Raw genomic sequence first — 27,010 nt, forward strand, 5'->3', positions numbered from 1 at the left:
AGCTAAAGCCGAGTAAAAGGAGACAATTAAAATATCCCATCATTTTAAATATTTTACAATTTGAAAATTCATCCCAACCCATGCAAACGGTTGTATTTCATTTAATTTCTCATTAGGGCTTATGACTTTCATAAACAGTTGGCTCATGCCATCAAATATACTCTATGACACCTTGATCAGAGGCGTACACTCGAGCCCGCTAAGGCTGTTAAAAATTTCGTATACACGTAAAACATATTTTTAGTTTGAGAAAACACAACCGTTTCTTGACGTTGACTGAGTCTCACTTCACGTGGTGGTTAACGTGAAGTGCACTCAAAAAGCCCACCTCAGGAAATACCCTACGCGCCTCTATGACCGAGGTGAGAATGTAAAGGAGTTTACCGTGCCCCTCTAATAGACTGGTCCACGGAACCCCACCACTGTAGTTGTAATAGCCCGCACCCTTGTTGGACACAAATAAGACCTTATTGATCAAACAAATGATCGTTTGATGCGAATTAGCGTGCTAAAGAGCGACAAAGGATGAAAGGAACGTTCAAGAATAAAATGCTTCGCGCGTGCAGAAACAATAATTAAATAATAATATTTTCGTTGAAGATGAATTAGTAAGCTAAAGGATGATTCGGAAGTAAACCGAGATGTAATAATGCGTTTTGGGACCAAAGAAGGCAAGTGAAAATTTTTGAAAAAAATAATATTTTATTCAATAAAATAATGTTAAAATATTAATATTTTATATGTTATCGGAATTAGTCATGAAAAATGGAATATGACTAATTTAAGTGGGGGAGAAGAAGTAAAGAAGAATTTTGAAAGAAAAAGACGATAATTGTGATAGCGTGATTTTATTAAATCGAGCTAACGTCGGTAAGTAAATATTTAAATATTATGGTGACACCGCGTTGAAATGCGATCTCGATATTTTGATTATACACGTGTAAGAAAAGGAAGATAGAAGAAAATTAGAATTTTTAAATGTGTCGAAATGATCAAATTTTAAGATACGAAAATTGGAAGATTGAGTAACAAATAAACTAAAGTTGAGGAATTACATGTAAATTGCATTATTTGGAGAGAATAAAATAAACAAATAATAAAATAATAAGAAAAGAAAAAGAATAGGAATGATGTGGTATGGATGGGAATGAAGAAAAGTCAAACCCAAGAATTCTAAATTCAATGGCCGGCCATACAAAAAAATTAAGGGAACAAAGACACAAAGAAACAAAGAAAATAAAGAGAAGAATGTAGAAATGATGGTGGGACCGGCCATGTGAGAGGAAAGAAAGGAGAAGACGGCTATGAAGAGGAAAGAAAGGACCAAAAGGTTGAACAAAAGAATAAAGAAAAGGAGAGGAAGTCGGTTGAGAGAGGAAGAAAGAAATGAAGAGAACAAGGGAGAGAAAAACCGTGGGAGAGGATGAGAAAAAGGAACGAAAATTTTGCTCTTTTTTTTAGCACAATTTTGTTGCACTTTGAGGGAGGAAAAGAAAGCTTTTTGCTACAATTTTTGGAGGAAGAAAAAGCTGAAATTTTTTAAGTAAGAAAGCTGATTTTTTTTTAGTTAATTGTTGGAATTTTTGAGGTTTTTATGGCTGATTTTGGTGCTGAAAATTCAAGGCTGTTGCTGCTGAAATTGTGTGAATTTGCAGCTGGAAAGTTTGGAGGTTTTGCTGCCATTAAAGGGCAGCAAAGTGCTACCAATTTGTGCAGAAAAATTGGAGCTATTTGCTGCCAATTTGTGCAGAAAAATTGTGTAGAAAAATTGGAGCTGTTTGTGCAGAAAAATTGGAGCTGTTTGTGCAGAAAAAATTTGAGTTGTTTGCTGCAGAAAAATTAGAGCTGTTTATGCAGAAAAATTGGAGCTTTTTGCTATTAATTTGTGCAAAAAAATTGGACAGCATGTGCTGCCAATTTGAGGGAGAAAAAGCAGCTTGGTGCTGCCAAATTTTTGAGAAAAAGAGAGCTGAAAGTGCTGCCACCGGAGGAGGAAGAAAACGACCCAAGGAAGAGAGGAAGCCACGGTGGTGAAGAGAGGAAGACATGGTGGTGAAGGGAGTGACGGTGAAAGAGAGAAAAAAAAAGAAAGAAAAAGAAAAGAAATAGAAAATAAAAATGGGCATGACCCAAATAGAAAATAAATGGGCATGACCCAATAGAAAATAATTGGGCATGGCCGAATAGAAAATAAAAAAATAAATAGGTTTGGCCCAAATAGGAAAAATGGAGAAGCCCATGAAGAAGGCCCAATGGTAAGTTAATTTTATATTTTAAGATTTATGGGTAGTTTAATATTGTGCATATTTTGGATGAAAAATATGCAAGTTGCTTAAGGAATTTTTAATTAAGTTGCTACCCATATAAATGTGTGATTAAGTATACTAAGTTTAAATTGTTGCTAGGAAAGTTGTCGTGGAGGCGTGCCGAACAAAGTGTGTGACTGACAAATAGGAATAATTATACGCGTACGAATCAATAGTGAAGTAATATCCCACTATTATGAGGTGAGTAGGGGGTGTCAATTTTAAAGAATTTCGTATATATATACATGTACGTATATTTTACGTGAAGTGCAAAATTTATGGAAAGCATGCGTTGATAGAATTTTAAGGAATTGTGGGTGTAAGTTATTTTTAGAAATCATTTGAAATATATATATATATATATATTAGACGTAAAGTGTTTTAAACCGGGAAACAAGCTTTTCGAAAAGATTTATATCAAAGGAAATTGTGCCTTATTGTTTGTGTGGTGTGCATTCATGAAATTTATTACATATTCACCATGCTATTTTGATACAAAATATCATGTAAATATTTACAATGAATATTTTACGAAAAGAAAGTTTTAACGTGATGTGGGGACCGATATTTTGAGAAAGATTTAAAATATCCCCTTGAAGATCAAATTTGAATTCTTTTAAAAGGTGATTTCATTTTAACCAAGAAATTCAAGAGTAATTGGAGATTGCTACTTGTTGTGTTATAAATTGTATTTTGAATCAAATGGCTTGTGACAATATTTGCATGAATGGTTGAATTGGTATTTGTGTTGAAATATATGAACTGTGTATTTAGCCTTAAGAGCCTGGATTGTGAAATAATTGTCATGTCATGCTATTGCAAATTTTATTGTATGGTGGTTTAGCTTGCTGCAGTGGGCGGATTCTGTGGACCAGCCTATTAGAGGGGCATTGAATCCGGTTATATATGTACCTCGGTCGGAGAGGCACGTAGGGTATCTCCTGAGGTATGGTTAGAGTTCACGTCACGCCCAACCACCTCGTGATGATGAACTCCGCTTGTCAAGCCCGATCTTATAAAATACTTTCCATGTCATTCATATGATTGACAATATGCTTGCATACTTGGAAAGCCCTGAAAGAAAAATCGTTAAAAGACGACAATGTACCAAATGGTACAATTAAGTTAGTTTAAGTCTCGAACTAGATCAAATAGAGAATTTAAAATGAAATTAAGAATATTAAAGTCCCAGAATGGTTTAATATTGTGATTTGGAGTTCGAGGATCAATTTGAAGTCAAACTAGAATTTTTACTGTCCAGGGGCAAAATGGTCATTTGCCACCCAAGGACACAATGGGAATTTTTAGAAAAGATTTTTTTTAGCCCCATTTGACTTATTGGAGTATGATTTGAGTATTGGAGTATAATTTGAGGGTTTGGCAGTGAAAAAGTTTAATTCTAGTGATTTCTAGAGTGTAGGGGCAAAATCGTAATTTTGCCACTCGCGGACAAAATTTGAGATTTTGAGAGAATTTAGATCAAATTTGACAAATTGGAGAATGGTATGAGTATAAGGGATGAAAAATATGTCTATGGGCAATTTTTCAATTTTTGGGGCAAAAATGTAATTTTTGACTTTTACGGGGGTAAAAGTGTAAATTTTAAAAATTACTCCACCAAGACTTTGGATAAGTCTGAGAATTTTACCTAAGCTATGGATATTTGGGACAAGTGTATGGTGAAAATTTGGAAACAAATGGATGGCTAGAATTTAAGGAATTAATAAAACATTAAAAAAATGAATAAAATAATATTATATTATTTTAGCCTTTAAAAAGGTAAAAAATTCCGGAATTCTCATCTTCTTCAGCTGTCCAAACCAGGGGAGAAAAGGGGAAAAAAAAAACAAGAATCCTACCTGAAAAATTTGGAGAAAATCAAGAGAAATCAAGAAATCAAGCATTAAAAAGGTAAATTTCATTGATTTTCCTTGTGATTTTCACTACCCATGCATTTTTTTCTCATTTCCATGCAAAATTAGAAAGTGGGTATGGACACCCATGCTGGCCAAACCTCCATGGATGAGTTTTGAGCTTGATTTTTGGTTGATTTTAATTGAATTAAGTGATTTTAGTTAAGTTATATTGAAATATAGCAAAAATAAGCTAGAAATATAATTTTCTCCCATTGAAACCCATTATGCTGAATTTTCTAGGGGAATATTGGCTGCTGATCTTGATGGTTATTTGAGGAATTATGATGAATAATGATGAATTATGAGCCTAGAAAAATAATGGATATTTTCGGAGCAAAAATACAAATTTTTACCCACTAGGGGTATTTTCGTAATTTGTTATCGGGACTGATAATTTGCACCACACTGAGGGACATTAAGTCAATTTGGGTGCAATTGAGGTGTAGAAACTGAAAAAAATTAATTTGGAGTTTAAACGGACGCGTATATCAATTTATCGGGTAAAAGACCGAAATAGGCTAACACCGCATTTAGGCAAAAATTTAGACATTTTTGCATTCCATATCAAGCATTAGTAGTCTAAATTAGTTTAATTTCAATTTACTACCAATGTGGTGAATTTCTCGATTTTTTACTGTGTCAAGGTGGTGAGTCCTCCGATAAAGGCAAAGGAATTGCACCCGAGGACTAGTAGTCTGAGTATTTCAAAAATCCCCACTCTAGACACGGTGAGTAACCTTACCATCATTTTAATTATCTAAAGTATGTTTTTATTCGGTTTTGGTGAATTTTATGAAAATGAGTTCAAATGGTAAATTTTTATGTTTTGTAAACAAAATGAGTTTAAATGAAAATATTTTATAAATTGTCTTGAAACGAAATAACGATTTTGCAAATAGAGTAATTGGAGACCACTGATATGTTGTAAATTTAAAATTGAATTAATGGCTTATGTTATTGTATTGGTATGACTGGCTGGGCTATGTTTTTTATGAATTGTATGAATTGCTTTATTTTACCCTTGCAAGCTGGGTAGTAATATATTAGCCCTGTCATGCTGTCAAAATTTTATTGTATGGTGGGTTTGACCTGCTGCAGTGGGCTGGATTCTGTGGACTAGCCTATTAGAGGGGCACGGAATCCTGTTATATTTTTACCTCGGTTGGAGAGGCGAGTAGGGTAACTCCTGAGGTATAACTTTTAGAGTTCACTTCACGCCAAACCACCTCGTGAAGGGGAACTCGGCCAACGTCAAGGAATGGCTATGTTTTCAAAATAAAAACATGACTTTCTAATAGCCTTGGCGGACTCAGTTGGGATAGCCCTCGGCCAAGGTATCCCAAATAACTGAGTATGATAATAATTTTTGGCATGAGCCAAGCTTTTTAAGAAATTCATAAGCCATACTGATTACTTGCTTTAAATAAATTGATTTCATTTGGTTGAAATAAGTTGAAAGATGATAAATTACAGTTTGATGAAATGTTTTAATAGTCTCCTTTTACTCGACTTTAGATATTTTGAGTGATGTTTGTTTACTCACTGGGATTTTATAATCTCACCACCCTCATTTCCACCCATTTCAGGTTCAGAATAGATTGTAGATAACTGATATCGGCAAGGATTACAGTTGAACTTGCCACATCCAAAGACTGTAGGTTCATTTCTTTTGATACTTTTGATCATTCGTGGGCCCACGTGTCACTGTAAATTAAATTCTATACTTTGGTTATCTGTATTACGGTATGTAAGAATTTATTTTGCTTTTACGCTATAAAAATTATTTATGCAGTGTTCTTAAAATATCGTTTTATGTGAAAATTGAATATTTTATTGAATATTTTTATTTTATTATAACAGTCATAATTCCATTTTAAACGAATGTTTTAGACATCCAAAATTATTTTTGATTAAGAAATATGTGTTTTCCACTTACATACTATATTTTTAGATGATTTTTGAGATTTTTGGGATAAATGACAAAAATACCCCTGTGAGACGGAAATTATTATTTCATTTGTTTAAGTTGGAAACAGTTTAAAATCTTTTAAAATGTGGTATTTGGAAACAGCTACCCACAGGGGAAATGAGAAGCTGATATTAAAGCCTTGCGGGGTCTCGGTTGACATTCTGGGTAATGAATGTAAATTGAGACGTCGCGGCGGTTGTCACGGGCTCGATGGGAGTTCCGGGTCGTGACAATTAAGTTGGTATCAGAGCTGTTGGTTTGAAAGATTAGAGTTTTGGGTTTAAAGTTATTTTAAAGCTGTTTTAAAAATTTACAGTGTCAGTGTGGCCCCGAGTTAAGTTAGGTTAGGTTGAATAAAATACATGCATAAGCATATAGAGCCTGAGGTTGCCTAAACTCACTTTGTTCCCTATTATAGATTATTATGTCTCCTCGACGCGAACAACCACCTTTCACTAGATCAGCTGGAAGGGGAAGAGGTCGTTTCCAACGTCGTCAGTTAGGTGCAATAGAGGAGGAATTGACTGCATCCACCATTCGGGCAGCACCTACTGCTGAACAAACCAAGACTCCTCCACATCCTCCACCTCCTCTACCACTTACTAGTATTCCTGCTATGCCTCTTGAGGCAGTTCAGGCATTAGCAGCCTTTTTTACTGCTATTGTTGGCCAGGCTCAGGCTGGTCAAGCTCTTCCTACAGTTCCTCTGGCTGCTCCTTCAGTACCACCATCCCCACCTCCTGTCCCACCACCAGTGCTGGATGTTTCTGATTCTAAGAAGCTTAAAGAGGCTAGGCAACATAGTTGTGTTTCTTTTATGGGTGAGTCGGACGCAACCGTGGCTAAAGAGGTGGTGCGAATGGCTTTAAGAGCCGAGAAGCTTGCGAATGAAAATAAGAGTCTGCGAGCTGAGTTAGCAAAAAGGAGAAATCTAAGTGTATCTTCTAGTCAGCCACCAAACAGGGGCAAAAACTCTTCTGTTTCAGGAAGTTCACGTAGATGCAGAAATTGTGGGAATTATCATGTTGGGCCGTGCAGAGGGCCTGCACGATGTTTTCATTGTGATCAACTGGGTCACATTAGGAGAGATTGTCCACAGTTAGGACGGGCTACGGTAGCTGCTCCATCTCCACCAGCTCATACGGATATACAGAGGAGAGATTCCTCTAGATTGCAACCGAGACAGGGATGATTTTGACATACCACCAAGGGTAGATTAAATAAGTTGAAATTAGTGCTCTAATAAAGTACGTATGATAGAAAGCTAGTTTGTAAGTTGTAGTTTTCATGATCATGAAATATATAAAGATTATCAATATATGGACATACATTTGGAGTTGTAATTTACAAGTTTGAAGTATTTAAGATATGATTAAATGGAATTAGCATTAGTTAGGGTACGTAAATCTTTTAATTAATTTCTATGGAGTATCCATGATAGTAGAATGGAGGAACATCGTGCAGTGATGCTATATGGTGAAATCACTATACAATATGGAAAGGGTATTTTCGAGTGGGATTTATGGACTGATGATAAGTGATGAGCAATTTGAGATACATGTAGCTATGAATAAATTTGGAGATCATTGCTTAAACAAACTCGTATTAAATGTTATGGTAAAGATATATGAATGCTAGTGGCAAAAAAAAAAAATACGTTAAATCAATGTTTTGATTTCACACTTGTGATAGAAAGTTAGTCTTGCTAATTGTGGTATAGACTCGAAGGGAAGCCACACGATTGTGAATAATTGAGGTAGTAGCTTTAAAGGTGGAAGAGTTGCTAAGATAAAGTGAATTCAAACCGTTGCAACGCCACAGTACTGACTATCAAACGCTGTCACGTTAAGAACCCCTAATGGCTAGAAAGCAGAGCAAATTGAGAGTGGCATGAAGATGAAACACACGAGTTGAAGAATGGTCATTGGTTTTCATGCTAAGCTTTGTTGTTTGGAGTCTTAAGTGCATTGGGAGGTATTAAGATAAAGATGATGAGTGAAATTGCAAAGTTTTTTTTTATTTTTTTATTATTGCCTTATATATATTGGCATGTAAGAGAAAGAAAAGTTAGAGAATTTTTTAGATGGCTACATAAAAATAAATTAACATGTGGAGTGTTAAGATGAATAATATGATGATTGAAGTCAAATCTTAAGAAATAAAGAAGACAAGAGATTAAGTCTTGTTAAAGACTAAAGAGGAAGCGAGCGAAAGGTTAGATGAATGTATGAGATACTGATAAGAGATGTCAATAGCAAGTGAGGAAAATGTAAATAAAGATTTCAAAAATGATATAGCAAATGAGTTTATATAGAATATTGTTATGAGAATATACTGATCTTGTCTTGACCTTGTTGAAAGGAAAGGATTAGTAACAACACAAGTAAACTAGGTGACATGCTAGAAACCCATGGAGATAAATTGAAGCATGAGTAGTTGGGCATGCCTTTATGGAAATGATATACTTGGTGTATAAAAGAGTAAATAAGTGATTAAGTGTTTCAAGAATGTTTACACGCCCTTGAGAAAGAATTATAAGTTATACATGATGGGCATAAGATGCGTGACTTTGAAACTTGCTAAGGAGCCAAATGGCTAAGTTACGGGTTAAATGATCATATGTTGTGAGACATAAATTTAAAATAAATATCCCTAAGGAAATACTCAAGAGAAGTTCTACCATGGATCTTGTGAAAGCAAGCACTAAGTTATGTAGTTATAAAAAGGAAGCTATAAGCTGAGAGTGGTATAAGTATTAACATTAAAAAGTACTTGAGGAGAATTTAGTTTCAAGTCTTGTAATTTCAAGTACAATTTGTAAATTAGTTAAGGAAGAATGATGTTATATTCATATGAAAGAGTGGAATAAAGGATGATAGAAGTTAACCTTGATAATGAAGTCAGATAATGAAACTTTCTTAATATATTATGGGAATTGGAATTCGAAAATGCGTGAGGCATACATGATTCAAATGAATCTGAGTTTTAAGTGACAAATCAATATCGAAATGCAATAAGGATACAATATATAGGAGACATGAAGGATAATCGAGGAATAAGGATGACTTTTAGGAATTGTAGTATTGCATAAGATGCAATGATCAAGTCAAGATAAATTTTTGAGATACCAATGGGATTATAAAACATACACGCATAATAGATTATAATTCAATGGAGATGACATTGTGATGCAATGATATACAGTACAAGGAAACTTAAGCATATAATTGGAAACGATAAGAAGAGAATATAAGTATATAAATGATGAGGAACTATACACAGGCATGATGAGAATTTGTATGAATTATGAAGCTTATTCTATTGAATCTTGATTGTGGATGGGAATGAATTAAGAGAAATTAGTCTGAAGGCATTTGAAAATAGAGACTCGTATACATAATGAGGAATATAGACATTTGAATGTATATGTATATGTATGTGTGGAGTAGTGATGTACCCAACTAAATGAATAATGGTTTTAGTGGTTCAAGATTTGAACTCAATATATTTGATGAGTTGTATAGATAATGTAACGATTAAGAATCTTATCAGAAGACGATTTATGGTGACCTAAGGAATTTTGGAGAAATAGTTAAGGGAATATAATCTATAGTACGATTAAGCCATATGAGATGGATTAATAGGATTAAGAAGATTGAAATTTCCTAAATGCAAAGTAAACATGAAATAAGTAGAAATAATTAAAGCCATTAATTTTCCTGAACGCTGAGGATATGTACAGGAATGAGTATGGCGTGTTAATGATGTTGTAAACTACACAATAGTGTATGAGGATAGGATGAATGAATGAAAGTCGAGAAGTTTGATATGGAATGAAGTAATAAGATAGTGATTGGTATACCTAAATAAGAATAAAATGCGATCGAAATTGGTATGATTGAGATGGAGTTATGGTTCAAGCTTAATGATAGTAATAGAAGCATGCTTAATGTCTCAATATAAGATATCATAATTGTGAAGGTTATTGTTGATCTGATTTTAAAGGATAATAATAGACATAAGCGAAATACTTGAGTTGAATTGGAGGTAAATGAGGTGAACAAATCGAAATTCCCTATAAAGGGGAAGACATAAGAATTCGAGCATTATATGAGAAAACAATACCCCTACATTTTCTCTGAGTTCAGTACATGAAATTTTGAGGTCAAAATTTTATTTTAAGGGGGATAGTGTTGTCAAGCCCGATCTTATAAAATACTTTCCATGTCATTCATATGATTGACAATATGCTTGCATACTTGGAAAGCCCTGAAAGAAAAATCGTTAAAAGACGACAATGTACCAAATGGTACAATTAAGTTAGTTTAAGTCTCGAACTAGATCAAATAGAGAATTTAAAATGAAATTAAGAATATTAAAGTCCCAGAATGGTTTAATATGGTGATTTGGAGTTCGAGGATCAATTTGAAGTCAAACTAGAATTTTTACTGTCCAGGGGCAAAATGGTCATTTGCCACCCAAGGACACAATGGGAATTTTTAGAAAAGATTTTTTTTAGCCCCATTTGACTTATTGGAGTATGATTTGAGTATTGGAGTATAATTTGAGGGTTTGGCAGTGAAAAAGTTTAATTCCAGTGATTTCTAGAGTGTAGGGGCAAAATCGTAATTTTGCCACTCGCGGACAAAATTTGAGGTTTTGAGAGAATTTAGATCAAATTTGACAAATTGGAGAATGGTATGAGTATAAGGGATGAAAAATATGTCTATGGGCAATTTTTCAATTTTTGGGGCAAAAATGTAATTTTTGACTTTTACGGGGGTAAAAGTGTAAATTTTAAAAATTACTCCACCAAGACTTTGGATAAGTCTGAGAATTTTACCTAAGCTATGGATATTTGGGACAAGTGTATGGTGAAAATTTGGAAACAAATGGATGGCTAGAATTTAAGGAATTAATAAAACATTAAAAAAATGAATAAAATAATATTATATTATTTTAGCCTTTAAAAAGGTAAAAAATTCCGGAATTCTCATCTTCTTCAGCTGTCCAAACCAGGGGAGAAAAGGGGAAAAAAAAAACAAGAATCCTACCTGAAAAATTTGGAGAAAATCAAGAGAAATCAAGAAATCAAGCATTAAAAAGGTAAATTTCATTGATTTTCCTTGTGATTTTCACTACCCATGCATTTTTTTCTCATTTCCATGCAAAATTAGAAAGTGGGTATGGACACCCATGCTGGCCAAACCTCCATGGATGAGTTTTGAGCTTGATTTTTGGTTGATTTTAATTGAATTAAGTGATTTTAGTTAAGTTATATTGAAATATAGCAAAAATAAGCTAGAAATATAATTTTCTCCCATTGAAACCCATTATGCTGAATTTTCTAGGGGAATATTGGCTGCTGATCTTGATGGTTATTTGAGGAATTATGATGAATAATGATGAATTATGAGCCTAGAAAAATAATGGATATTTTCGGAGCAAAAATACAAATTTTTACCCACTAGGGGTATTTTCGTAATTTGTTATCGGGACTGATAATTTGCACCACACTGAGGGACATTAAGTCAATTTGGGTGCAATTGAGGTGTAGAAACTGAAAAAAATTAATTTGGAGTTTAAACGGACGCGTATATCAATTTATCGGGTAAAAGACCGAAATAGGCTAACACCGCATTTAGGCAAAAATTTAGACATTTTTGCATTCCATATCAAGCATTAGTAGTCTAAATTAGTTTAATTTCAATTTACTACCAATGTGGTGAATTTCTCGATTTTTTACTGTGTCAAGGTGGTGAGTCCTCCGATAAAGGCAAAGGAATTGCACCCGAGGACTAGTAGTCTGAGTATTTCAAAAATCCCCACTCTAGACACGGTGAGTAACCTTACCATCATTTTAATTATCTAAAGTATGTTTTTATTCGGTTTTGGTGAATTTTATGAAAATGAGTTCAAATGGTAAATTTTTATGTTTTGTAAACAAAATGAGTTTAAATGAAAATATTTTATAAATTGTCTTGAAACGAAATAACGATTTTGCAAATAGAGTAATTGGAGACCACTGATATGTTGTAAATTTAAAATTGAATTAATGGCTTATGTTATTGTATTGGTATGACTGGCTGGGCTATGTTTTTTATGAATTGTATGAATTGCTTTATTTTACCCTTGCAAGCTGGGTAGTAATATATTAGCCCTGTCATGCTATCAAAATTTTATTGTATGGTGGGTTTGACCTGCTGCAGTGGGCTGGATTCTGTGGACTAGCCTATTAGAGGGGCACGGAATCCTGTTATATTTTTACCTCGGTTGGAGAGGCGAGTAGGGTAACTCCTGAGGTATAACTTTTAGAGTTCACTTCACGCCAAACCACCTCGTGAAGGGGAACTCGGCCAACGTCAAGGAATGGCTATGTTTTCAAAATAAAAACATGACTTTCTAATAGCCTTGGCGGACTCAGTTGGGATAGCCCTCGGCCAAGGTATCCCAAATAACTGAGTATGATAATAATTTTTGGCATGAGCCAAGCTTTTTAAGAAATTCATAAGCCATACTGATTACTTGCTTTAAATAAATTGATTTCATTTGGTTGAAATAAGTTGAAAGATGATAAATTACAGTTTGATGAAATGTTTTAATAGTCTCCTTTTACTCGACTTTAGATATTTTGAGTGATGTTTGTTTACTCACTGGGATTTTATAATCTCACCACCCTCATTTCCACCCATTTCAGGTTCAGAATAGATTGTAGATAACTGATATCGGCAAGGATTACAGTTGAACTTGCCACATCCAAAGACTGTAGGTTCATTTCTTTTGATACTTTTGATCATTCGTGGGCCCACGTGTCACTGTAAATTAAATTCTATACTTTGGTTATCTGTATTACGGTATGTAAGAATTTATTTTGCTTTTACGCTATAAAAATTATTTATGCAGTGTTCTTAAAATATCGTTTTATGTGAAAATTGAATATTTTATTGAATATTTTTATTTTATTATAACAGTCATAATTCCATTTTAAACGAATGTTTTAGACATCCAAAATTATTTTTGATTAAGAAATATGTGTTTTCCACTTACATACTATATTTTTAGATGATTTTTGAGATTTTTGGGATAAATGACAAAAATACCCCTGTGAGACGGAAATTATTATTTCATTTGTTTAAGTTGGAAACAGTTTAAAATCTTTTAAAATGTGGTATTTGGAAACAGCTACCCACAGGGGAAATGAGAAGTTGATATTAAAGCCTTGCGGGGTCTCGGTTGACATTCTGGGTAATGAATGTAAATTGAGACGTCGCGGCGGTTGTCACGGGCTCGATGGGAGTTCCGGGTCGTGACACCGCTAATGCCAAGGAATGGCTGTGTTTTCAAAATAAAAATATGATTTATGCGTACATTACTTTTTAACAGCTTTGGTGGATTCGGTTGGCATAGCCCCAGGCCAAGGTATCCCTAACAACCGAGTATGAGAATGATTTTGGCACAAGCCAAGTTTTTAAGAAAGTCATAAGCCATGTTGTTTATTTTTGACAAAAATGTAATGGTTTTATATGAGTTGAAATAAGTTTTAATATTATGAATTATACTTCTTTGCATGGTGAAAATAGAATTAAATGGTTTTTCTCAGCTTCCCTATTTGTTTATCTATGAAATGAATCAGTAATTTCTCGCATATGGAGCGAGTTATGATTTGTGCATGATTTTAAATATTATTTGGTTTCGCGGGAGCTTCCTAAACTTTATTGATTTGATTCGAAAATGATTATTAATATATTTTGATGTGAAAAATTTTATTGGCTCGATTATTTATACTGCATAAGAAATTCTCGATTTTTATATAAGGCACAAACTCTCATTTGAAACGAATTACTTTTATAATCTTGTATTTTTATATTCAACTGATCTGCCATTTGTTTGTTTCCCATCTATGCCCTACTCGCTGAGTCGATGATTGTCACTGAGTAGATGAGACTCACACCCCTTTTATTTCCCCTTTTGTAGATAGGTATCAGCCTAGCATGTAGTCAGTGACGCATTCGATCCACTGTGAATAGGTAAAGGCATCTCCTAGCATTTTATTCTGAGTTGCTCCACTGTTAAAGGTCAAGTCGTGGCATTTTATTTATTAAGTTGTAAACAAATTCTAAATTTTTATATAAGCATTAATTTGGAGATTATAGATTTTAATACATATACTTACGAATAAAAAGGAAAAAGTTTGTATTGATTTTTATATTTATGGTTCAAGTTAATATATGAAAGTATCAATATTATATGGTGATTGAATGTAGTGGATTAACGAGCAAATTCTAGACAGGCTTGTTCAAGACTTGGCGGGTCTTTTTCGAAAGTCTTGGACGCTGGCAGCGACCGGGGAGAGGTCGTTGTAGCAGTAGCTAATCTTTAATCCACCAATTGATCAAATCTCAATGGCATAGCATGGCAATTACATTACTAACCAATTTATCAAGACAAAATAGACAGTTCATATATTTCAACACAAGCATAAATTTAGCCAATCATGCCAATTTATCACAAGCCATTTAATTCAAATCATAATTTACAATAAATCACATGGTCTCCAATTACTCAAATTTTCAAATCCAACATTCTATTTTCAAATCAATTTATAACATCTTTTCATGTAGACACATTTTGTTTGTAAAACTCAAGATTTACCATTTAATTTCATTTTCATAAAATTTCATCAAAATCGATTAAAAACATATTTTAGATAATAAAAATGATGGTAAGGTTACACACCTCACAATAGCGGGATTTCTACATCGCTATTACTTCGTATATGCGTATAATTATACCTAATTGCCCGTCACCTACTTCGTTCAACACGCTTTCCTAGAAACCATTTAAATTCAATACATTTTGTCACGACCCAAATTCCGAGCCATGATCGGCGCATGGGCCCAATGGACATAGTCCACTAAGCCCAAGCAAGCCTATCGAATTATTCTACTCATCATACCATTAAATATTGTTAAGTCACAAATTTTAACTTTAAACCAAAATAGTAATATACATTGCCAACTCGTATTGGCATTACTCATTTAAAATATACATACATTGCCTACAACATGTATCTTAATAATTTACATCAAGTTTGTCTATACATAACAAAATAAGAAGACTCGATTTCCAGCGGAGGGACTCGAATGAATGTACAGCTATTGAATGTCGAGACACCTACCAAAAGATGGACACAAGTCTACAAGGACACCTCGTCCTAGCTACCGGCTACCTCGTGATCTGAAAACATGAATTTGAAAATGGTAAGTATAAACCCAATGAGTGAACAAGGAAGGGAACAAGCATACCATAAGGAATCTTTAATGAAATCATGATGCATTTTTTTTTCAAAACAATGCCATTTGTTTCTATTTTTATTAAAAACCCCTCATCAAGCCCTTAAATGATTAATCATTTGAAAATTTTGAACCCATACATAGCAAACCTGTCACGACCCGGAACCTCCCTCAGGCCCATGACAATCGCCACGACGTCCAGATTGACACTCATTATCCGAAATGCCAACCGGAACCCCGCAAGGCTTACATATCAGTTTCTTTCCTTTCCTGTGAGCAATCATTGTTAAATATCAAGTTTTTTTAGAGAATATATACTATTTTAGATCAAAAACAATCAAAACAAAATTTTCGCCACACAGGGGTATTTTGGTCATTTTTTTCTCAAAAATTTCGAAACTGGCTAAAACGTAATATACAAGTACAAAACACATAATTCATATTCAAAATGAGTTTAAAAGTCTAAAATCTTCATTTCAAATGAAATTACGATTATTTGAATATAATAAGAAAATAAAAGAAATATTAAGGGAAATATTCTATTTTCTTATAAAACAATATTTATAAAGTTATACGTGAATAATTTTTATAGCGTAAAAGCTAAATAAATTTATACATACTGAAATACAATAAGCCAAAATATTTAATTTAATTTACAATAACAAGAGGGCCCCCGAATAAACAAAAGTAAAGAGGACTGTGAACCTACGGTTTGGAAAATGCAGATCCAATGGTAGTCCTCGATGAGATCAGCTATCTACAGTCTATACTGAACCTGAAATGGGTGGAAAGGAGGGTGGTGAGATTATAAAATCCCAATGAGTAAACAGACATTATCATAAATATCTAAAGGCGAGTAAAATGGAGGCAAGTTTAAACAACAAATTTCAACCCATTTCATAATGTTTTCAATTTATTTCTTAAACCGTAAAATATTTGTAATTTACCAAAACAGTTGTTAAGGCTTATGTCTTTTATTAAAACAAGGCTCAAGCCAAAACTAATCCTTGGGGATACCTTGGCTGAGGCATCTAACCGAGTCCGCCAAGGGTGTTAAAATATTCACACGTGAAACACATTTTTATTTTTAAAACTAGTCGTTCCTTGGCGTTGGCCGAGTTACACATTCACATGGGGGTTCGACGTGAAGTGAGCTCTAATACTATCCCGGGAGTTACCCTCCTCACCTCTACAACCGGAGTAAGTATATAACTGGGTTTACCGTGCCCCTCTAATAGGCAGTCCATGGAAACCCGTCACTGCAGTGACTAACCCACCAATTTTAATAAAATTTCGACAGTATAACGTGGCTTTTATTTATTTATCCAGCCTGCATAGTAAAAACAACTTACATAAATTTCCCAATGCACTCACAGAATTTAGCAACATATACTCATTTCTCATAAGCCATTCCTAGGAAAATATATATTTTTCAAGTCAATTTGCAGCCTCTAATTACTCAATTTCATAATCAATACAATATATTTTTATTTGTCACATTTATTCCTAAAACATCAAAAATCCCGTTTTAATCTCGTTCTCATTTCATAAAATACATAAAGGGCATTTAAAAATAAACTCTAGATAATTTACAATAATAATAAGTTTACTCACCGTTTGTACAAATTAAAAGCTTTCTAAGCCCCCCGATCACTACTCGTCGGGTACGACTTCTTTGCCTTTCCCGGAAGGCTCTCCTCCTAGATACATTACAAAAATTTACACAATTCATCACATTGATGCTCAATCACTATATAATTAACTTAAATCCTATACTAATGCATGGTATGAAATGCAATAGCCTAAAACGACTTAAACGTGGTATTAACCTATTTTTGGCACTTTGCCCTATAAATTGCTAACGCGCTCCATTTTAGCTCTAAATCATCCCATTCTCTCTCCAACATTTCTAACCATTAAATATCAGCCAATAACCTTCTAAAAACAATAAAATCAGCTCACTCCCTTCCTTGAAAAATTCGGCCAAAAATGGGACATTAACTCGGTTAATTTTCTACTTTGTTTTTCTATCACGTTTAATCGTTTTTCATCATTTCTCTTCATTTTCCTTAGAATAAAATCAATTCATCATCATTGTACAGCATTGAGCATCCATCCAAGAGTGGGTATTGTGAAAATTTAATGATTTCTTGCCCAATTTAATTTCTAAACACATTTAACTAACTAAAACTATCAATTTAACTAAAAATCAAAACCTAAAAATTTCAATTTTTCTGTAAAACCCGACCCTATAAATACATGTCATGACATACATGCATTGAGTAGCATGTTATTACGCTAGAAAAGCACCTAAGAATAGACGAAACCTGATATTGTACCTGACGGTACACTTAAATTGATTTAACCTTGAACCAGTTCAAATAGGAATTGTATGATGAAATTTAATACTTTATAGTCCAGGAATGACTAAAAATGATTGTTCGGAGTTCGAGGGTTCATTTGGGGTAAAATTAGAAATTTTGATATTCAAGGGCAAAATCGTCATTTTGCCATCTAAGATAATAATTTGATCATGGAGTGAAATTTTTTACCAAGATTAACTATTTGGAGTATAATTTAATGATAGGAAGTGAAAAAGTTTAATTCTGGTGATTTTTGGAGTGTAGGGGCAAAATCGTAATTTTTCCACCCACGGACAAAACTTGAGATTTTGAGAGAATTTAGATCAAATTTGACAAATTGGAGAATGGTATGAGTATAAGGGATGAAAAATATGTCTACGGGCAATTTTACAATTTTTGGGGCAAAAATGTAATTTTTGACTTTTACGGGGGCAAAAGTGTAAATTTCAAAAATTACTCCACCGAGACTTTGGATGAGTCTGAGAATTTTATCTAAGCTATGAATATATGAGACAAGTGTATGGTGAAAATTTGGAAACAAATGGATGAAATTTTAAAAATGGGCCAATGGGAAAGTGACATGTGGCATTTTTTATGAAATAATATTATTTTAATGAAAAGTCAGCCATTTAAACCCAAATTTTAAGTGTTGGCCGGCCATAAGGAAGAACAAGAGAGGAAATAGAGAGGAAAGGAAGAAAAAAGGAAAAACCAAAGAGAAACAAGAAAATTCAAAGGGAAATTCACGATTTTCGACCGTTTACGCGTCTAACGGTAAGATTTTTCGATTTTAGCTTGATTTCTACCTTTCCTATGCCTTTATTTCCATTTAGCATGCTTGAGGAGAGAGATCAAAAAGTGATATCAAGGGCTGGACGAAATTCTAGGAGAGAGAAATTGAAATTTTTAGGTTTTGATTTTTAGTTAAATTGATAGTTTTAGTTAGTTAAATGTGTTTAGAAATTAAATTGGGCAAGAAATCATTAAATTTTCACAATACCCACTCTTGGCTGGATGCTCAATGCTGTACAATGATGATGAATTGATTTTATTCTAAGGAAAATGAAGAGAAAATGATGAAAAACGATTAAACGTGATAGAAAAACAAAGTAGAAAATTTACCGAGTTAATGTTCCATTTTTGGCCGAATTTTTCCAAGGAAGGGAGTGAGCTGATTTTGTTGTTTTTAGAAGGTTATTGGCTGATATTTAATGGTTAGAAATTTTGGAGAGAGAATGAGATGATTTAGAGTTAAAATGGAGCGCGTTAGCAATTTATCGGGCAAAGTACCAAAAATAGGTTAATACCGCGTTTAAGCCGTTTTAGGCTATTGCATTTCATACCATGCATTAGCATAGGATTTAAGTTAATTATATAGTGATTTAGCATCAATGTGATGAATTGTGTAAATTTTTGTAATGTGTCTAGGAGGAGAGCCCTCCGGAAAAGGCAAAGAAGTCGTACCCGACGAGTAGTGATCGGGGCACTTAGAAAGCTTTTAGTTTGTACAAACGGTGAGTAAACTTATTATTATTGTAAATTATCTAGAATTTATTTTTAAATGCCCTTTATGTATTTTATGAAATGAAAATGGGATTTTTGATGTTTTAGGAATAAATGTGATAAATAAAAATATATTGTATTGATTATGAAATTGAGTAATTGGAGGCTACAAATTGACTTGAAAATTATATATTTTCCTAGGAATGGCTTATGAGAAATGAGTATATGTGGCTATATTTTGTGAATGCATTGAGAAATTTATGTAAGTTATTTTACTATGCAGGCTGGATAAATAAATAAAAGCCACGTTATACTGTCAAAATTTTATTAAAATTGGTGGGTTAGTCACTGCAGTGACGGGTTTCCGTGGACTGCCTATTAGAGGGGGCACGGTAAACCCAGTTATATAGTTACTCCGGTTGTAGAGGCGAGGAGGGTAACTCCTGGGGTAGTATTAGAGCTCACTTCACGTCGAACCCCCACGTGAATGTGTAAGTCGGCCAACGCCAAGGAACGGCTGGTTTTTAAAAAATAAAAATATGTTTCACGTGTGAATATTTTAACACCCTTGGCGGACTCGGTTAGATGCCTCGGCCAAGGTATCCCCGAGGATTTGTTTTGGCTTGAGCCTTGTTCTAATAAAAGACATAAGCCTTAACAATTGTTTTGGTAAATTACAAATATTTTATGGTTTAAGAAATAAATTGAAAACATTATGAAATGGGTTGAAATTGTTGTTTAAACTTGCCTCTATTTTACTCGCCTTTAGATATTTATGATAATGTCTGTTTACTCATTGGGATTGCAAAATCTCACCCAACTCCTTTCCACCCATTTCAGGTTCAGTATAGACTGTAGATAGCTGATCTCATCGAGGACTACCATTGGATCTGCATTTTCCAAACCGTAGGTTCACAGTCCTCTTTACTTTTGTTTATTCGGGGGCCCTCTTGTTATTGTAAATTAAATTAAATATTTTGACTTACTGTATTTCAGTATGTATAAATTTATTTAGCTTTTACGCTATAAAAATTATTCACGTATAACTCTATAAATATTGTTTTATAAGAAAATAGAATATTTTCCTTAATATTTCTTTTATTTTCTTATTATATTCAAATAACCGTAATTTTGTTTTAAATGAAGATTTTAGACTTTTAAACTCATTTTGAATATGAATTATGTGTTTTGTACATGTATATTACGTTTTAGCCAGTTTTGAAATTTTTGAGAAAAAAATGACCAAAATACCCCTGTGTGGCGAAAATTTTATTTTGATTGTTTTTTATCTAAAATAGTATATATTCTCTAAAAACTCGATATTTAACAATGATTGCTCACAGGAAAGGAAAGAAACTGATATGTAAGCCTTGCGGGATTTCGGTTGGCATTCCGGATAATGAGTGTCAATTGGGACGTCGCGGCGATTGTCATGGGCCTGAGGGAGGTTCCGGGTCGTGACAATTCTATTGGTATCAAAGCTTTTGGTTTTAAAGATAAGAGCTTTTGGTTTTAAAGATAAGAGTTTTTGGTTTTAAAGTGGTTTTAAAAAATTACAATATCAGTGTGGCCTCGTATTAAGTTAAGTTAGGTTGAATAGAATGCATGCATTTTCATATAGAGCCTAAGGTTCCCTAAGCTTGCTCGTTTTCTCTTATAGATTATTATGCCTCCTCAACGCGGACGCCCACCTCTCACTAGATCGGTTGGGAGGGGAAAAGGTCGTTCCCAACGTCGTCAGCTAGATGCAGTAAGGGAAGAATCGGCTGCGTCTACCATTCGGGCAGCACCTACTGCTGAGCAGGCCGATAGTCCTCCACATCCTCCACCTCTTCCGCCACCTACGGGTATTCCCACCATGCCTACTGAGGCAGCACAGGCATTGGCAGCACAGGCATTGGCAGCTTTCTTTACCGCAATGGCTAGTGGAGCTCAGACTGGTCAAGTTCCACCTATAGTACCATCAGTTACTCCTTTAATTCCACCACCGGTACAAGATGTATCCATCTCCAAGACGCTAAAGGAGGCTAGACAGCTCGGTTGTGTGTCTTTCACAGGTGAGTTGGATGCCACTGTGGCAAAGGACTGGATTAATCAGGTTTCAGAGACTCTCTCTGATATGAGATTAAACGACGACATGAAGCTGATGGTGGCTACGAGGTTATTGGAGAAGAGGGCTCGTACGTGGTGGAATTTAGTGAAGTCCCGTTCCACTACTCCTCAAACATGGTCCGATTTTCTCAGGGAGTTCGATGGTCAGTATTTCACTTATTTTCATCAGAAAGAAAAGAAGAGAGAATTTTTGAGTTTGAAACAGGGGAATCTAACTGTAGAGGAGTACGAGACTCGTTTTAACGAGTTGATGTTATATGTGCCGGATCTGGTGAAATCTGAGCAGGATCAGGCCAGTTATTTCGAGGAAGGGCTCCGTAATGAGATTAGAGAGCGGATGACAGTGACTGGTAGGGAGCCGCATAAGGAGGTGGTACAGATGGCTTTACGAGCTGAGAAGCTTGCGACTGAGAATAGAAGGATTCGGACTGAGTTTGCAAAAAGGAGGAATCTTGGTATGTCTTTTAGTCAGCCAGTAAAAAGAGGCAAGGACTCAGCGACTTCAGGGAGTACTACTTTTGTTTCTGTGACATCTCCTCGACCTCCATTTCCACCATCACAGCAGAGACCTTCGAGGTTTAGCAGATCTGTTATGACTGGTTCTGGGAAGAGTTTCGGAGGTTCTGACAGATGCAGAAATTGTGGGAATTATCATAGTGGGCTATGTAGAGAGCCAACAAGATGTTTACAATGTGGACAGACGGGTCATATTAGGAGTAATTGCCCACGGTTAGGACGAGCCACGGTAGTTGCATCATCTTCACCAGCTCGCACTGATATACAGAGGAGAGATTCTTCTGGGTTGCCACCGAGACAGGGAGTGGCCATACAATCCGGTGTGGAGAGTAATACCCCGGCACATCCATCTTCGAGACCACAGACTCGTACCTCGACAAGAGTTTTCGCTGTGACGGAAGATGAGGCACAGGTTTGACCTGGAGCAGTGACAGGTACTATGTCTTTATTTGATAAAGATGCTTATGTTTTGATAGATTCTGGCTCAGATAGGTCTTATGTGAGCACCACATTTGCATCAATTGCTGATAGAAACTTGTCACCATTAGAGGAAGAAATTGTAATTCACACCCCTTTAGGAGAAAAGCTAGTTAGAAACAGTTGTTATAGAGACTGTGGGGTAAGGGTAGGCGAGGAAGAATTTAGGGGTGACTTAATTCCTCTAGAGATCCTGGATTTTGATCTAATATTGGGTATGGACTGGTTAACTGCACATCGGGCGAACGTGGATTGTTTCCGAAAGGAAGTTGTTCTTCAAAATTCGGAGGGAGCAGAGATTGTGTTTGTAGGGAAACGTTGAGTATTACCGTCTTGTGTAATCTCGGCCATCAAAGCTTCGAAATTAGTGCAGAAAGGGTATTCGACTTATTTGGCATACGTGTTGATACTTCAAAGGGGGAACCTAAGTTAGAGGATGTCCCGATAGTAAGTGAGTTTCCTGATGTATTTCCTGATGATTTACCTGGACTGCCTCCTGATCGAGAGCTTGAGTTCCCTATTGATTTGCTTCCGGGTACCGCACCTATTTTTATCCCTCCATATAGAATGGCTCTGGCAGAGTTGAAGGAGTTGAAAGTACAATTGCAAGAGTTGGTGGACAAGGGTTTTATACGCCCTAGTATATCTCCGTGGGGAGCACCGGTTTTATTTGTGAAAAAGAAAGACGGTACACTTTGGTTATGTATCGATTATCGACAGCTTAACAGAATGACCATTAAGAACAAGTATCCGTTACCGAGGATTGATGATCTTTTCGATCAATTACAGGGAGCTACAGTGTTTTCCAAGGTTGATCTAAGGTCTGGGTATCATCAATTGAGGATTAAAGAACAGGATGTACCCAAGACAGCGTTCAGGACTCAGTACGGTCATTATGAGTTCTTGGTCATGCCTTTCGGGTTAACTAACGCACCAACAGCTTTTATGGACCTCATGAACAGGGTGTTCCACCCTTATTTGGACAAGTTTGTTATTGTGTTCATTGATGACATACTAATTTACTCGATAGATAATGATGAGCACGCTGCCCACTTGCGTATAGTATTACAAACTTTGCGGGAAAGACAATTGTATGCAAAGTATTCAAAGTGTGAGTTTTGGTTACAGGAAGTGGTATTCTTGGGACACGTAGTATCGAGAACTGGAATATATGTTGATCCTAAGAAAGTAGAGGCAATTTTACAATGGGAGCAACCTAAGACAGTGACGGAGATTCGTAGTTTCCTCGGATTAGCCGGTTATTATCGGAGGTTTGTTCAGGGGTTTTCCTTAATAGCAGCTCCTTTGACCCGTCTAACTCGTAAGGGAGTTAAGTTTGTGTGGGATGATGTTTGTGAGAATCGATTTCAGGAGCTAAAGAACCGGTTAACCTCCGCTCTCGTTTTAACACTTCCTGTTAATGGTAAGAGATTTGTAGTATATAGTGATGCCTCAAAGTTGGGGTTGGGGTGCGTATTGATGCAGGATGAAAAAGTTGTGGCTTATGCTTCTAGACAGCTAAAGAGGCATGAAGCAAATTACCCTACCCATGATTTAGAGTTAGCAGCAGTGGTGTTTGCTTTAAAAATCTGGAGGCATTACTTGTATGGTGAGCATTGTCGGATATTTACGGATCATAAGAGTTTAAAATATTTGCTCACCCAAAAGGAGCTTAATTTGAGGCAAAGGCGATGGTTGGAGTTGATAAAAATTATGACTTGGTGATAGACTATCATCCGGGAAAGGCGAACATTGTAGCTGATGCCTTAAGTCGTAAGTCTTCATCGTCTTTAGCAGCACTTTAGAGTTGTTATTTTCCAGCATTAATAGAGATGAAATCTCTTGGGGTCCAGTTGAGAAATGGTGAGGATGGATCCTTATTGGCAAACTTCATTGTGCGACCTTCGTTACTTAATCAGATCAAGGACATTCAGAGGTTTGATGATGAGTTAAGAAAAGAAATTCAAAAAATGACCGATGGGGGAGTCAGTGAGTTCAGATTTGGAGAGGATAAGGTCTTGATGTTTAGAGATCGAGTTTGTGTTCCTGAGGGAAACCAGTTAAGACAAGCGATCATGGAAGAAGCCCATTCATCTGTGTATGCATTACATCCCGGAAGCACCAAGATGTATAGGACTATCAGGGAGAATTATTGGTGGCCGGGTATGAAGCGAGACGTAGCAGAATTCGTAGCAAAGTGTCTCGTATGTCAGCAAGTTAAGGCGGAGCATCAGAGGCCAACAGGTACACTTCAGTCTTTACCTGTTCCCGAGTGGAAATGGAAGCATGTAACTATGGATTTTGTTTTGGGATTGCCGCGGACACAGAGGGGAAAGGATGCGATCTGGGTGATCGTAGATCGGTTGACTAAGTCCGCTCACTTTTTAGCTGTCCATAGTACATACTCTATTGAGAAGCTGGCTCAGCTCTATATAGATGAGATTGTGAGGCTACATGGAGTTCCCGTTTCTATAGTGTCAGACCGAGATCCTCGATTCATTTCTCGATTCTGGCCAAAATTTCAAGAAGCTCTCGGAACCAAATTGAAATTTAGCACTGTTTTTCACCCACAGACGGATGGTCAGTTAGAGAGGACTATCCAGACCTTTGAGGATATGTTACGGGCTTGTGTCATTGACTTTATTGGGAGTTGGGATAGACATTTCCCATTGGTGGAATTTGCTTACAACAATAGCTTTCAGTCTAGCATTGGGATGGCACCATACGAGGCTTTGTATGAAAGGAAGTGCCAAACTCCGCTCTGTTGGGATGAAGTAGGTGAAAGGAAGTTAGTGAGTGTGGAATTGATCAAGCTAACTAATGACAAGATCAAGGTTATACGAGAGAGGCTAAAGGTAGCCCAGGATAGGCAGAAGAGCTATGCAGATAAACGGAGAAAAGACTTGGAGTTTGAGATCGATGATAAAGTTTTTCTTAAGGTTTCTCCTTGGAAAGGTAATAATTTGAATACTTTGAAGTATTAAATCTTATTGATTATACTATCATGATAAATTATGGTGTTTTATTGGATAATGAAAGGTGTGATTCGATTTGCGAAGAAGGGAAAGCTCAACCCGAGATATATTGGACCATTCTGAATCATTGAAAGGATTGGACCAGTGGCTTATCGGTTAGAATTACCTCCGGAGTTAGATCGGATCCACAACGTTTTCCATGTCTCCATGCTTAAGAAATATGTACCAGATCCCTTTCACGTCCTCGAAACACCTCCAATCGAGTTGCATGACGATTTGAAGTTCGGGGTACAACCTGTGAGTATCTTGGATCAAAAGGATCGAGTACTGAGAAACAAGAGTATTTCAAAGGTCAAAGTGTTGTGGAAAAGTGCTCGAATAGAGGAAATGACATGGGAAGTAGAGCATCAGATGAGGAACCAATACCCGCATCTATTTGTCGAATCTGGTAAGTGAAATTTTGAGGTCAAAATTTTATTTTAAGGGGGGTAGAATTGTAAAACCCGACCCTATAAATACATGTCATGACATACATGCATTGAGTAGCATGTTATTACGCTAGAAAAGCACCTAAGAATAGACGAAACCTGATATTGTACCTGACGGTACACTTAAATTGATTTAACCTTGAACCAGTTCAAATAGAAATTGTAGGATGAAATTTAATACTTTATAGTCCAGGAATGACTAAAAATGATTGTTCGGAGTTCGAGGGTTCATTTGGGGTAAAATTAGAAATTTTGATATTCAAGGGCAAAATCGTCATTTTGCCACCTAAGATAATAATTTGATCATGGAGTGAAATTTTTGACCAAGATTAACTATTTGGAGTATAATTTAATGATAGGAAGTGAAAAAGTTTAATTCTTGTGATTTTTGGAGTGTAGGGCCAAAATCGTAATTTTTCCACCCACGGACAAAATTTGAGATTTTGAGAGAATTTAGATCAAATTTGACAAATTGGAGAATGGTATGAGTATAAGGGATGAAAAATATGTCTATGGGCAATTTTTCAATTTTTGGGGCAAAAATGTAATTTTTGACTTTTACGGGGGCAAAAGTGTAAATTTCAAAAATTATTCCACCGAGACTTTGGATGAGTCTGAGAATTTTATCTAAGCTATGAATATATGAGACAAGTGTATGGTGAAAATTTGGAAACAAATGGATGAAATTTTTAAAAATGGGCCAATGGGAAAGTGACATGTGGCATTTTTAATGAAATAATATTATTTTAATGAAAAGTCAGCCATTTAAACCCAAATTTTAAGTGCTGGCCAGCCATAAGGAAGAACAAGAGAGGAAATAGAGAGGAAAGGAAGAAAAAAGGAAAAACCAAAGAGAAACAAGAAAATTCAAAGGGAAATTCACGATTTTCGACCGTTTACGCGTCTAACGGTAAGATTTTTTTATTTTAGCTTGATTTCTACCTTTCCTATGCCTTTATTTCCATTTAGCATGCTTGAGGAGAGAGATCAAAAAGTGATATCAAGGGCTGGACGAAATTCTAAGAGAGAGAAATTGAAATTTTTAGGTTTTGATTTTTAGTTAAATTGATAGTTTTAGTTAGTTAAATGTGT

The 27,010-nt window shown here is 35.4% G+C and overlaps 2 long non-coding RNA genes across 4 annotated transcripts; both read left to right on the plus strand.

The window, feature by feature from the left end:
* The first annotated feature begins 1,191 nt into the window (after positions 1 to 1,191).
* On the plus strand, positions 1,192 to 14,259 carry LOC148761221 (uncharacterized). Of its 3 annotated transcripts, none has more exons than XR_016027989.1 (3): positions 1,828 to 2,255; positions 2,406 to 2,507; positions 14,166 to 14,259. It is a non-coding gene; the product is annotated as an uncharacterized LOC148761221 (long non-coding RNA). The 3 variants fall into 3 exon arrangements; XR_016027990.1 differs by lacking the exon at positions 14,166 to 14,259 and adding an exon at positions 3,151 to 3,196; XR_016027988.1 differs by lacking the exon at positions 14,166 to 14,259 and having other exon boundaries at positions 1,192 to 2,255; positions 2,406 to 2,952.
* Positions 4,122 to 6,806, plus strand: LOC148761222 (uncharacterized). The gene is made up of 4 exons (XR_016028040.1): positions 4,122 to 4,217; positions 4,867 to 4,950; positions 5,809 to 5,876; positions 6,610 to 6,806. It is a non-coding gene; the product is annotated as an uncharacterized LOC148761222 (long non-coding RNA).
* Positions 14,260 to 27,010: the final 12,751 nt, after the last annotated feature.

The sequence above is a fragment of the Theobroma cacao genome, chromosome 8 (genome assembly GCF_053813885.1).
Source record: "Theobroma cacao isolate CCN51 chromosome 8, ASM5381388v1, whole genome shotgun sequence".
NCBI classification, from domain to species: domain Eukaryota; kingdom Viridiplantae; phylum Streptophyta; class Magnoliopsida; order Malvales; family Malvaceae; genus Theobroma; species Theobroma cacao.